The 14,634-nt window shown below is 35.7% G+C and overlaps 1 protein-coding gene across 16 annotated transcripts in view; it reads left to right on the forward strand.

Annotated features, from left to right (window-relative positions):
- CAMK2D (calcium/calmodulin dependent protein kinase II delta) overlaps positions 1 to 14,634 on the forward strand; it is a 338,382-nt gene that overhangs the window by 231,300 nt on the left and 92,448 nt on the right. The gene's annotated exons all lie outside the window — the stretch shown is intronic.

Consider the following 14,634-nt stretch of genomic DNA (forward strand, 5'->3'; position numbering starts at 1 on the left):
ACTGTGAACCTTTAATTTTAAAGTTGCAGTCTTTATATTCAAGGACTCAACTTCATGGGCAATTAGTTACTTTTTTTAATTTATATTAAAGTGCAAATATATATTTTTCTTTTTTATGTCTGTGAAAATTTTATCTGCAGTCTTTTCAGCTGTCTGACTGGCATTTTCTGCAAGGCAGCTTTGAAGCAAGCTGACCTCAAAGTTTCTATAACTATGCTTTTGTCAGAAAACATGAGGGGTACAAGATGTGACATGAAATAGAGCAAATGGCTGTGCAATATCCCTGGGCATGTGGCTCTCTTGGATCCCAGACTCTTCCACAGTGAGAGGAAGGGACACAGAAGAGGTTATTGTCAAAGTCAGCCTAACCCTTGAAGGCAAGTCAGTCATAAATAACTCTGAGGACTCTTCTTTCACATGTTCTCTTTTCCAAAATCAAATTCCTCTCCCCAGACAGGAGCAAAAGTATATACGGACCTTGTTTACAGTGGAACCTTAATTGATACTATATTTCTTTCAGATATTGCAATTTTATTTGGGGCATTACCTAAACTTTCAACATTAATGCCCGTCACTATCCATCACTGTCTATGCCTGTGTGCCCACTTTAGATCTTGCAGTTACTTCATTTTCGTTGTTTTCTATATTTTCTAATATCAAAGATAGTTCCATATAGTGGATATAAATATTAGGTATGATCATACCCCCTGACAAAAATCCAGGTTTATTACATAATGGGAGAAAAATCTTTGCCACCTGCACCTCAGATAGAGCATTAATCTCCAGGATATACAAGAAACTCAAAAACCTAATACCAAAATTAAATCAATCAATCAATCAATCAATGATAATCCAATCAGTAAGTGGGCTAAGGAACTGAACAGACATTTCACAGAAGAAGAAATACAAATAGTCAACAAGTATATGAAAAATGTTCAATATCTCTAGCAATTAGGAAAATGCAAATTTAAACTACACTAAGATTCCATTTCACCCCAGTCAGAATGGCAATTATCAAGAATATGAGCAAAAAATAAACGTTGGCAAGGATGTGGGGGAAAAGGTTCACTTATGCATTGCTGATGGGATAGCATAATGGTGCAACCACTCTGGAAAGCAGTATGGAGATTCTTTAGAAAACTTGGAAAGGAACCACCATTTAACCCTGTTATTCCACTCCTCTGTTTATACCCAAAGGACTTAAAATCAGCATACTATAGAGATAGCCAGTTCAATGTTTATAGCAGCTCAATTCACAATAGCCAAGCTATGAAACCAACCTAGATGCCCTTTAACAGATGAATGGATAAAGAAAATGTGGTATATATACACAGTGGAATATTACTCTGCCATAAAAAGAATGAAATTGTGCCTTTTGCCAGTAAATGGATGAAACTGGAGAATATCATGCTAAGTGAAATAAGCCAGGCCCAAAAAACCAAAGGCAGAATGTTCTCTCTGATGTATGGATGCTAACCTACAACAAGGGAGGATAAGATTAGAAGTTCATTGGACTAGAAAAAAGGGGAATGAAGAGAAGGGAGTGGGGAATAGGAATAGAAAAGGCCGTAAAATGAATTGGACATACTTTTCCTACCTGCATTTATGAATACAGGAGCAATGTAACTCCACATCATGTACAACCACAATAATGAGATCCTATACTTATTCTATGTATGCATATTTCAGAATATACTATATTGTTGTGTAAAAATTAAATATGTATATATATAAATAAAATAAAACTTTATATAAAAAAATCAAAGTTTAAAAATATGGTAAAAAGCTAAGTATGCTCTGTACTGTATATTCTGGTTAAGGGCATGGGGACATGAAGTCAGATACACGTATGTGTCCCGTATCAGCCACTTGCTAGCTTTGTGATTTTTGTGGCTTTCCTACACCAAGCCTCATACTTTACATTTCTAAAATGAAGATAACATTATTGCCTTTCATATTATTTGAAAAGATTCAATAAGACCATGTTCATAAAATGTCCAGCAAAACTAATGCTTAATAAATCTTACCTATTCCTTTAAATGTCAATTGTTTTGCAAATATCTTAAGAGCATAAAGTCACAGTTGGAAGAGGACCACCTGGTCTTTTCCAACTCACTTCTTTAGCAATGGCAGTATATCTACTATGAAGGATACCAAAGGTGGTACCCAAAGGGAGCAGGGCTAGACCAGTTTTTTAGATGACCAACTCTCAAGCATATTGAACTTTTTGAACCATTCAAGACAGTTTGTCTTCTGGAAGCTGATTGGTCTTACCAAGAAAAGATAAAACATAATGAGAAAGAGGTGCCTGTACACAAAGTGTGGAATGAAAAGTGACGGTAGAACCTAGAAAAGTCAGAATCTTATGCTATGAAATATGTGCTTATAGTGGCTAAGCTTGAATATCTGTGACCTTCTGCTTTGATGGATGTCAGGGTGCTATAGTTTGGATTTGGAATGACACACTAAAACCCATCTATTAAAGGTCTGGTCCTTAGCTTGGTGCTTTTGGGAGGTGCTGGAACTTTCTTAGAGGTCATTAGAGGCATGCCCTTGAATGTGATGTTGGGACCCTGGCTGTCTTTTGGCCTCCTTACTGCCATTAAGTGAGAAGACTCCTTTGCCATGTATAACCCCCCATGAGTTACTGTGTTGCCACAGGCCCAAAGCAAAAGGCCCAATAACCATGGACTAAAACCATGAGCCCAAATAAACTTTTTGTCTTTTCACAATTAATTATCTCAGGTATTTTGTCATAGTAATGGCATAGAAAGCTGACCTAACACACAGAGGGTATAAAGCATTTACATTTCATCCTTCCTTTTATTGTAGTAATCTGGCACCCCTCTAAAAAGTTTGTGAAAGTTTAGAACATTGAAGTTTAATAAATTTGTTTATAAATGTATTGGTTATGTATGGGACTTTTTATTACCATCTTCTCTGTGTTGTAGTGTCTCTGGATAAATAAAGCAGTTGAAATAAATTGTATCTTAGGGGAAAGCTCTAAAAAGTTCTCTGTATTTTTATTCAGAACAAGGTACTGTCTTCTTTTAAAATCCTTCAAACAAATTCATTCTCTTCATTTCATATATAGACTTTCTGTTAAAAATCTCCATTCATACTGCATTGCCTTCAAGAACAAAAGGCAAGATATAATGGCTGACACAGAAAAGGGCCTACACTTTTCTATTCATTTAATAATAATAAAAATAGAAAAAAAGTTGATTTCTTAACGTATGCTAAGTATTTTGCTGTGTATGTATGAACTTTATCAAATGTAAACAGACTACAACTGTTGGTCTCACCACAATGTAAATGATGGCTAAAGAGACCAAATAGCATCCCTAAGAACAATAAATGGTAGAAAAGAATTCAAGCAAAATCTGGTAAAGGCCCTGTGAAGGTCAAATCTTTTCTTTTTCTAAATAACTACTCAGATTATCTTTATTAATCTGCTTTCCAATGACATAACAAACTATTTAATCTGGGTAATTTCTAAAGCAAAGAGATTTTTCAGCTCATGGTTTTAGAGGCTAAAAGTTCAAATAGCAAGTTGTGAGCTCTGGCGAGGGCCCCTGGCTCCATCACAACATGTCAGATGGCATCATGATGAGATCATGGGTGAAAAAGGGGAAATCACATGGCAAGATAGGATGCCAGAGAGCAGGAAGGTGCCAGTTTTGATCTTTTATAATGATCCTCTCCCAAGGGAACTGGGATCCCATAAGAACTTACTTAATCCCTTTCCAAGTCAGTGTCCACAGTGACCTTGCACTGAGCTCCACCTCTTAAAGGTTCCACCACATTCCAGCATGTGAACCCTATGGACCAAGCCTCCAACACAAGAACACTTGGGGACAATATCTTTTCAAGCCATAGTAACATCTAAGGCGTATTGCAGCATTATTTCTAGATTGTATTTATCTTTATTGTCTCTGTTTATTTCTTCCTTATACTTATTTATGCCACTCTAAGTTTGAATGCTCTTTTCTTTATTGACAGACAGGGTTACTTTTGAAACATCTCAAGCAGCTTGAATCTTTTTTTTCTTTATATTAAAATTGTTACTTAAAGTAGTTACATGGAGTAATAACATCTTAAAATGAATTTGATTATAGAAAATGAAATATCATAGCCTTATTTTTTGTAATTTAATAATCTTTTAACACTCCCATGTAGAGATAAACAGGTGGAAACTTGAATCCCTCAATAGTACACTTTTGAGTTCATGAAAAGGTTGATGTCAGCAAGTTATGTCAGCTGTTGTGGGGAATTGTGAGCTAGGCTTCAAATAATAAAGTTGTGGAGAAGAAATAAGGGATATATATATATTTGCATGAGTAAGGAATACTTTGGCCTGGGTCGTGACTATATGCTATTGGCTGATTTAGAGGGTGACCAGAGAATGGTTACCTTGAATTGTCAGGAGGCTAAACCTAAAAGTTGAAAATAACTGGGAGTGGAGAGTGCACCTGAGGGAATCGTGGGTGCTGTCCAAGAAAGAGTGGCCTCAGTGAGGAGCAGAAAGAACCAAGGCCAGGGTGGCTTCATTGCAGAGACCAGGAGACTAGGATAAAAACTAACACATAAGATACATGTGGGCCAGAGTTCCAAAGGCCAAGAAAAGGAATTCAGTTACACTGTGTGCTGTAGGGTAGCTATGGGAGGGTTTAAAACAGGAGATAAAATAATCCGATTTCTTTTTACAAAGCTCTCTCTTGCTGCAGTGTGGTGAGGGATTATAGGAGCCTAGAGTGGAAGGGGGGAAATGGAAATTGTAGGAGTCAGAGGGCCATTGAACAAGGGTGAGGGAGTGGAGGAGGAGAACACTTTAGTTTTATCTTAAAGAGGTGAACTAAACTTCTTTTAAATGATTGAACTCTCCATAGTGCGTATACATAAAGAGTATCAGGCCTTCAGAGCTTTAAAAAATGATAGGGATCTAAAAGTAAGGGATTCCCTGCTGCTTGCGCTGGGCCAGAATTACTAGATCTGATCTATGGTCTGGAGATGACATCTTTAGTTACTTTTCCCTCATGCATGAGGCAGAACCTTTCCTCCACTTCTTCAGCCTCCCCTCTTCAGCTCTCTTCCTCTTAGTGGGAACTGAAGAAAACATTGAAAGGAAAAAGTAATAACTTCCTAGAATATCCGAGAGACATTCAAACATATTTTGCAGTGAGGAAAATGTATTGAAATTACAGTTGATGTTTTGTAATATCAAATAACATACCAAAATCTTCCAAAGGTACATCTGTCCTCATTACAAGCCTCTGCTGGGTTGTTTTCTGTTCAGCAGGAAGCCAAGCTCTGGAGTTCAGGAAGGATCCTACTTCTGTATTTTTTCTCAATATGTTTTAACACTCTCAGAAGTGATTTAGACCTCAAATTAAGGTGAATCTGCCATACGGGTGAGAAAGATCATGACATGGTGCGTGCTGTCTTGCATGCATTTGTGTATACATTTATTGTATAACTCCTGCATGAAAGGCATTCTTCTAGGCATTTGGCCACCAAAAACAAGAAAGGTATTGCATAGCCTTTTTGAATGAGCTCTTTTTAGTTTGTCATAATGAATAAATCGATAAGATAGCTACAGTCCACTTCTAATCCCCAATCTCATACCCTGTCTCTTTTCTTTCACAAAACAGTGTTCTCTGGCTGTGGCTGAAAATATTTCCAATCACACACCTATGCAGCTAGGGACCTCATGGCAACATATTTGTGGTCTGATTGGGGATGGACCTCATTTTGTTAGTTAATGTTATTTATATTTTAAAGACTCCCTGTGTTAACGGCTTCATTTGATGTTTCAGCTGACTTATTTGGTAATAATCATTTCTACTTGAAAATTTAAATTGATAGCTTGTTGTGAGGTTCTATTAGATTGTGTGTTTTCTAGTGTTTTTTTTTTTTTTTTCCTTATAGTTAGGGATCATATCCTTCACCTAAGCTAGGCTCTCACACGTAGTGACTTGTTGTACACCTATTAAAAGAATAAATGTGCAAATAACTGGAAGGACAGAAGTTTTACATCTCCTCGTTAAAGGCAATTTAAAAGAATTATTGATGCCTTCATAGTTGTACCTTCCATTTCACATATAGTTTAGTTCATCTAATATTTATTGAGCTACTAATTTGTCTTAGGCTATGTATTAGGCTCAGGGGATGTAAACAATGAATAAGTCATGTCCCTTATCTCTGCTGATCTTCAGGTTTAGTCAGGGATATAGGCACATGGTCTCAGAGTTACCTGAAATTTAAGGCAAACAAGCATAACCCAGCATCTCAGGAGACTGAAGTAGGAGAATCATGAGTTCCAGACCAGCCTAGGAAACTTAGTGAGGCATGATCTCAAAATAAAAAATAAAAGGTCTGGATGTTGCTCTGTGGTACATCACCTATGCTCAATCCACAATACTAAATAAAAATTTTAAAATAGTAGTCTGTGTGAGATAATATTAGGTGGATTTCAGAGAGAATTTCTAGAGAAATCACAGGCTTTTTCTCAAAAAATGTGTAAGGTCAAAGAAAACTAAATTATAGTTGCCTGGGCATTACTGGCAGGGATTGGAATTTAAAATACATGGAGAAGGATATAACTAATCAAAGGCAATTTGTGTGGAATTCAAAGGCTAGAGATCTCAGTAAGTACAAGCCATGTCATGGAGGTCCAGGTATGTCATGGTAAGGACCTGAAAACATATACTCTTAGTCAATTAGCCTTAGCTTTTGGAGGGAAAACATCACTCAAGCTTTGTTTGACATTGCGCTGTAATCACATACTTGCAAATAAACCAAGTAGGAAATGCTGACATAAAAAATGGGTAGTTATAAAGGACTTTTAAGCCTGGAAGTGACATGGTTAGATTTGCTTTTCAGAGAGATCATACTGGATGCAATTTGAATAGAGATAAATTGGAAGAAGGGAAATGAGTTGTGAAACCACTTGAGAGATTATGTAGCCATGGTAGGGATAGAAAGGGTGAAATATGTAACTATAGTGAATCACAAAATATTTATTAGGCAAAATTTGCAGAGCTTATTAATTTGATGAAGAAAAATAAGTAAAACTAGCCAAGGATGATATTCAAGTTTTTGACTCAGTTGACTTCATGGGTCATTCACTATATTATTAAATGAGATTTTGGGGATATAGGAGAAGAAGCAGGTCTTGGGCCAAAATAACAAAATTGGTTGAATTTATAGTGCCATGGTGCATCCAGAAAAAGTGAATATTCCAGTTTAGAAAAAGATAATTTGCCCTTTTTCCACCTTTTTGGTTGTATTGAAATAATCCGTGCATGAGATGGCACTTGCCCACATTGGCAAGGAGGGATCTTCTGTACTCAGTCCACTGATTCAAATGCTAATAATCTCTTCTGGAAACACCCTCACAGACATACTCAGCTATCCGGGTATCCCTAGGCCAGTCAAGTTGGCATGTATAATTAACCATCACAAAGGAAACGTGGTACCATCAACACTGTCAAAAGCCATGGAGAGGTGTGCTATAAGATGAGCAGTGGCATAAAGGGGATTTGAAAATGTCAAGGAGTATTCTGGTGTAAACCCTTTGTGTTGTCTGGATGAGATCAATGAATTCAGAAAGGGACTGGATAAAGGAGAAAGAAGAGTCAAGGGGCTGGGTTTTTTTTTTTTTTTTAAGAAAAATCCCAGGTTGTAATGAGTTACTCTCAGTTTCAGTTTCATTACATATACATTAAACTCACATTGACTTCTCCTACCAGGCCACAACTTTGATTCAGAAGTGCTTCAAGAAACTAAAGGAGTGGAACAAGAAAATCCACTTTCCAAATGTATAGCAATGTCAGTGAAAATAATAACAGTAGATGGGGGGGTGGTGCATTGAAGGTGACCTGCATGTTTGGTAAGGGGTAACAGAATTGAGGGGTGTAAGTGGTAACATGACAAATGGACTCAACCTTGGAGGAAGATGTTTAACCAACTAATGAAAGAACATTCATATATATTTACATTTTTACTATGATATGTAGTAGGAAATATTGGATTCTAATATTTCCACTTATACTGTGAACTTATCTTTCATGTTCTTATACCATTCTCAAAATTGTAATGTGTTAGTACAATAGCTCATTTTGTTGTTGTATCATAATTATTAAATCATTTTCACAAAGAAGGTAATTTAGATTGTCTCTGTACTTCTGCCAGTCGGGATGAAGTTCCTATTATACAACTTTTAATTTCTTAACTTAATTCAAGTATTCCTAAGCTTAGTGATTTTGCAGCTCTCAAGCAACATAAAATGTAAATTCCTAATGATGATATTTGATAATCACCTAAAATTCCATTTATAAATCAGCCTCCCTTCTACAAAACAAATAGTAATCTAATTGTGATATATTTCAGGCCCAAAAATTAAGGGTGATATCACGAGTAAAGAACATAGGGAAAGAATCATATTCAGAGAAAGGAATTGGAATGTTTAAAATTTAAAGTATCGGGGAAAACAGGCATTTTTCTTAAAAAGAGGATGAGAATTCACATGTGTATTAAAGTTACACTATTTGATGCTCATCAATTCAATTTGGGTGCAAGGCAGTAGAATAGTTTCAGTTTAAAGAATTCTTAATATAGGAAATACTGTATAAGTGGCAAAGCAGATACAAGTGGGAGTTTAAAAGAAACTTTCCTGCATGAGATGTATCTTTTTCTTAGATTGACTTATGGAATTTTTCAGTTCTATGTTGACTTCCTTTAATGACTTCACAGTCTGAAATATTTTCACTAAATTCTTCTATCCCTTTTTTCCCAAGGAATACTGATATTAAAATTTGCTTAAGAAAATATATCTTAATTTTGAGTATATTTCAAGGTCATATGACTGTGCTAAAGTTGCTTATTTTCATTGTTCTCTAAAAAGAGTTGAGTAGAAATATACTCCTAACTTGAATCATGTTCCTGGTAATCAACTCACGTGGAATTTGCTGTCACCTCTTCTCCCATTTGATCCCAAAAAGTACCCCCAAGAGAATCTCCTTTCCTTGTACAACATGAAGGATCTGTAGGATAGTACCTCCATCAGTGTAAAATCTGTCAAGCCAACACTCAGAATTGGAGATGAGGCAACCACCAATACAGTTGAGGCTTTCCTTTTTAGGGTCCTACACAATGGTCATTATCTCTGCAGCACCCCCTTCCTCAAATTCTCAGTGAGAGAAAAAGCCACACAGTAGACCTTAAACAACTAGGTCCAGAGTAACTGTTCTTATTTTCCACTGACATCATGCACAGTCTCATTCCCACTGTAGGAACTTAAGATTTGTATTCCAGGGATGAATTACTGTCAGTAATGATGCCTATAAATATTTTGTTTAATCTGACTGTAAGAGAGTATTTTGTTTTTAAATCCATGGCTAAAGATGATGTCATACTGTTGAATAGTAACAAAGGTACTATTAACTTGAAATTAAGAATTTGTAGTTCTGTGGTAATTAATTATTAAATTGTCTTCTATTTTTGAGAACCTAATAATCTATTTTAAAGAAAATTATTGGACCAAATGCCCAAACCAATGTTTAGTAAGTAAGTTGCCAAATACCATGTGGCTTGCACATAACAGATAACCATACATATTTTTGATTCTATGAAAAAATTAATTATTAAATTCAGATACATTTTTTCTTACCAAAGCTATTATAATTATAAAAGATAGAGACAATCCAAAGTGGTATAGATGTTTGTACATAGCAACTAAGATAAATTTGTTGCTCATATTATATAGCCTGAATAAAAATATGAATTTGAAGTTAAGGTGAGGAAATTTGATAAATTATTTGACAGGTAAGTGGTCTCAGATATCTTATAGAAGGTAATATAGTATAAGTAACATACAAACTTACATAAATAATTTTTTAAAGGCACCAACTAGAATGATCTAAGTTCTCATAAATCTTTCTATTCTAGATAGCAAAATGCTAAAAAATGAGTATAAATAAGATTCCAAATACATCCTGAACAATAATCTGCATATAACATGTGGATGCTTAGTTGTTGCTTAATGGAGCTTGGGTAGAATTTCTAATTTTATAAAGGAGGTGAAGAAAGTTCTATTACCTTTTATTTAAAAGAAAATTTAACCTTCATTTCCCTAGAAAAATATTTCTTAATTCAGAAATATGGCTATGCAGACTAGCCTTCTCTTTTCCAGTTAACCTGAAGTGATGCAGCTTTACTGTGATGCTTATTTTGAAATTCATTGAACATTTTGTATCCAGTAACAGTCATGAAATTACCTGAGCAAATGGGGCTATTTTTTTCCTAATTAAGTGGATGTGTATCCTTATGTATGTGTATGCACACACACACACACACACACACACACACACACAATGGGCCATTCAGTAATATTTAGTATCCTCAACTATAGCCAGTAAAAGATAAGAAATCTGTTGTCATTATATAGTGTAGTGACAACAGAATACTTAAGCTGAAGCATGGGAATTTGTGAAAATACATGCTAAACCTAGAAACAATTACTAAGTCACTGTTTGCTATTGACTTGATCAAAAGATTGAACATAAAACTAGTAATAATTCTTGATATTTAAAAGAAATGTGATTACTACCCTAGACATCCCTTCAGGAATTACTGTTTCTGTTACACCATGTGCAAATTAACGCTGCATTTAAAAAAACAAAACAAAAACGAATTGATTAACGTAAGCCTCTATCTATTCAGATACATGGGAAAATGTTGTGATGCTAGAAATGAGCTTCCTACTAGTTTCTAGCGTGAAAGTATACCATCAAAACGTTGGTAGAAGGTAGACTACTGAGTGCACTGGGGAAAAAGTAGTTTCTGGAAGTCACTTTAGCATTAAGGCATATTCAGAGGATCTATGCAAAGAATGGAAGAAAAGTTGCAGACCAAATAAGAGAGATTGAGATTCTACTTCTCAACCTTTCATTCCATTTCTCCCTTCTCTCTTCAGCTAAACTCCTGTTTCTGCCTGAGTGTTCCTGTTTTACATTTCTTCCTCAAGTATATAAGTCCTTGTATAATAGCACCTTCTCTGTGAAGGTGGCTCTCACCTCCCAGAAATAATTCATTATTTGCCCTGTCATGGCAAACTATTGTAAATTCATCATTTCCTCCTGGGTGTTTGCTTGTTCTTTGTACAGTATGACTTCCAGAATCTAGACTGCAGTGTTCTGGAGCCCTCTGTGAGGCGTGGAAAATGGAGGAAGTAGGAAGGATTCTTCATCAAGTAACAAAATGTGAGAGGACTCTCAGCTTACTGGCTGGCATTGGGCGTCAATTGGTGCATTGGTCCAGTATGGGTGCCACTGCTTTCCCATCAGTGAGTTCACACAGTCAGTCTACGTATGTTCCATTTGGGCAAATTTATCTCTTTCATCATGCCAAAAAGAAAAGCATATTGAGTGAGACTTAGAGTTGTACATACTTCCTCTGTAAATGGGATGATTGCCTTATCTAGGATTTCCAGGCCTTAAGGATTCTACCTTTATAAATAGAAGTATACTTTAATGCAGATTCCCCAGAAACATAATCTTTGATTTGTGTATCTGTTTTCTCCACCAGACCACGTGCTTAATAACTGAACTTACAGCTCAATTCTTTATATTCTAATCTGTTAGGATATGCAAACCTCATACGTATTAGAGATATAGTTCAGTAGCATTTGTAGAGTTGGCATATAAATGACACTGACATACAGGTGGTGAGCTTAACTCCCCTTGAAGTTATTTGTATTATTAAAAAAAAAAAAAAAGCTATAAGAATGAATGAGTCTCCAACAGGAGAACTTATTGAACTTATTGGTTAGTTAGGGATATCCTGGTATCCCCAACTTCTCAAACAACTAGCCCTGTTTAAATAACCTGTAGTCACATGTAGCTTAGGCCCTTCCTTTGTAAACATCCACACAATCAAATGAGTAGTAATTACAGTATGTCCTCTCCAGCAGGGGGTAGATTGGTCTAAGGGATATTCAAGGTTGATAAATAGAATAACTTCCTCTTGCCTAACATCTTGGAAAATCCCATGGTTCCAGAGCATGGAAAACCTGCAGCTGTATAGGGTTAAATCTAGAAATCAGGATTTTTACTCACCCATTACCCCTTTTTGCAAAATTATTTCTAGAGTCTTGTCTATTAGAGAATCAACTTTGGGGCACAAATTCACTCCTCATTTCTGAAGGTTGTACTGCCTTCATAGCATGATTAATACGTTTGGTGGCTAAACAAATGCTTATTTCTCTAATGACCAAAGCCAAGTTTTAGATGAATTACCGAGATGCAGAAATTACTTCAACCCAATTAGCTAATGAAACAAAATTAAGCTACAGTGCTATTTTCAGTCAAAGTGAAAACTTTCTTACACAGGAAGATACAGCAAGCCTCGTAGGATTCCTAGGCTGGTTTGCTACATGTAAAAGATTAATGATATGTAGTTTATGAAGTGATGATAATCAGTTAATAACAATTACCAGTGGGCTAATGGTATATATTTACTAAAAAGTGATTATTTTCCCTGAGAATTACCCAATCATAATATGAGCCAAAAATGTGATAATATAAGAAAATGTTTAAATGACAAGATTTTAACAAGCAGATAAATAAAAATAAATCATGCCCATATTATATTTTTTGAAACAATTAAGTGAATGACAAGAAATAATAGATATCAAGACTGAATTTATCTTTTACATAGTAGTACTTCTGATTGATTTACTGCATTCTAATAGTTAATAATTTTTCCACAGTACTCAAATTGTTTTTAATTAGGTAGATTTTTCTACTTTTTTAAAAAATAAATTTTGTTAATGTTTTTGTGACTCTTTAGAATATCTATAATATATGTAAATCCATAAACAGTGTTTGCTACCTTTTATTTCATTTTTCTTTCATGCACAACAGAGGATAGGTAAGGCATCTTATTGAGTTGCATAATGTAAGTTAGAAATCTCCCTGTTACATCAACATTACTATCTTTGCCAGGCCTGGTGGTGCACACATGCAATCCCGGCTGCTTGAGAGACTGAGGCAAGAGGATCTCAAGTTCAAGGCCAGCCTGGGTAACTTAGCAAGACCCTGTCTCACAGTAAAAATTAAAAACAGCTGGGAATGTAGTTCAGTGATAAAGCGCTCCTGGGTTGAATCCTCAGTACTGGAAAAAAAAAAAAAAAACTATCTTATAAGATTAATTTAAGTGTCTGTCCACAAAATCTATACACGTGTGTGTTTGTGTATGGTTGCAAACTACTAGAAATATTGTGACCATAAGTAAAGATCAGTTACTCCAAAATTAATTTATTAATTCATATATTTTGGTACCCGGGATTGAACCCAGGGACACTTAACCTCTGAGCCACATCTCCAGTCCTTTTTATATTTCATTTTGAGACAGGACCTCGCTAAGTTGCCAAGCCTGGCTTTGAACTTGAAATCTCCTGCCTCAGACTCCAGAGTCACTGGGATTACAAATAAGTTCCATCATGCCTGGCAGTTATTTTGAAATTTAAAAACTTTCTATAAATACATAAAAATTAACTTTTAAAACTGTGACTAGCATATGCAGTTAGTTTGTATAGATGAAACATAAAGTCAAATGATTATGAAGATTGGATTTGTCCATGTGGTTTATCTGCATTGCAAGTTACCTGAGTATGTTATGTCTCCTTTGGTTTCACTTCTTCCTGAGACAGTATTGTTGTCTAACTTTGAGTCTAGACTGTAGCCAAGCCTCTTCAGCCAGATTTCTCACCTCAGAAAGAGTGTTTTGCCCTTTTGGGTCTGGACTCAGCTTCAACACTAGGGACTGAACAACTGAGAGATCTGTGCCCATGCCTGGCAGGGAAGCCCAGTGCCTCAACAGGGTATTCACAACAATTTATCTGGAAGAATTATCAGTCATTTTCAATTTTTTTTTTAATTTGTTTTATATATGCACAAGTATTCTGATATTGACTTGTGTCTTCCTCAAAAGAATTGAGTGCATTATTGTATCAGTTCATTCATTCTTATATGTATATATGCCCAGCAGGATTTTGGTGAGCTAAAAGTAGAACCACTGCAAAACTGTATGATGACATCATGGGTTCCTGAAGAGGTAATCTGACCACTTGGATTAGACCACCCCAAGTCAAAAAAAAGAAAAGTATTCTACTATTGAGAGCTGTTCTCCAAAACATCTTACACAGCCTTAAGTTCTACGTTAAGATTTCCTTAAAGACAGGATCCTATGAATAAGAAGGATCCTATGAATGGCTCACACCTCACAATTTACTTTCAAATTTGGTATTCCCAGGGTAAGAGCACTTCGGCTGCTTCGGTGAGTATCCTTGAATCTCCGAGAAGATTCTAGGGTCGTGCTACTTATATCTTGGTGAATAGGGAATAATGAGAATGAGTTATCTATGGAATGCTGTCAAATGTGGACAGAACCACTGTTAACCTGTTTGGTGTTTCTGTACTATAAGAAATGGTTCCTGGAATGATCTTTTGCTTAGAGAGCATAATAAGGATGGATTAGAGCCTTCCCTTATAGTACATATATTTGACAACCCTTTTCTAGTGAATGAGCAGAAATGTTGTTTTTTCCCTTTACATCTTAATAAGCAAAATGATT

Source organism: Sciurus vulgaris, assembly GCF_902686455.1.
Source record: "Sciurus vulgaris genome assembly, chromosome: 9".
Classification (NCBI taxonomy): domain Eukaryota; kingdom Metazoa; phylum Chordata; class Mammalia; order Rodentia; family Sciuridae; genus Sciurus; species Sciurus vulgaris.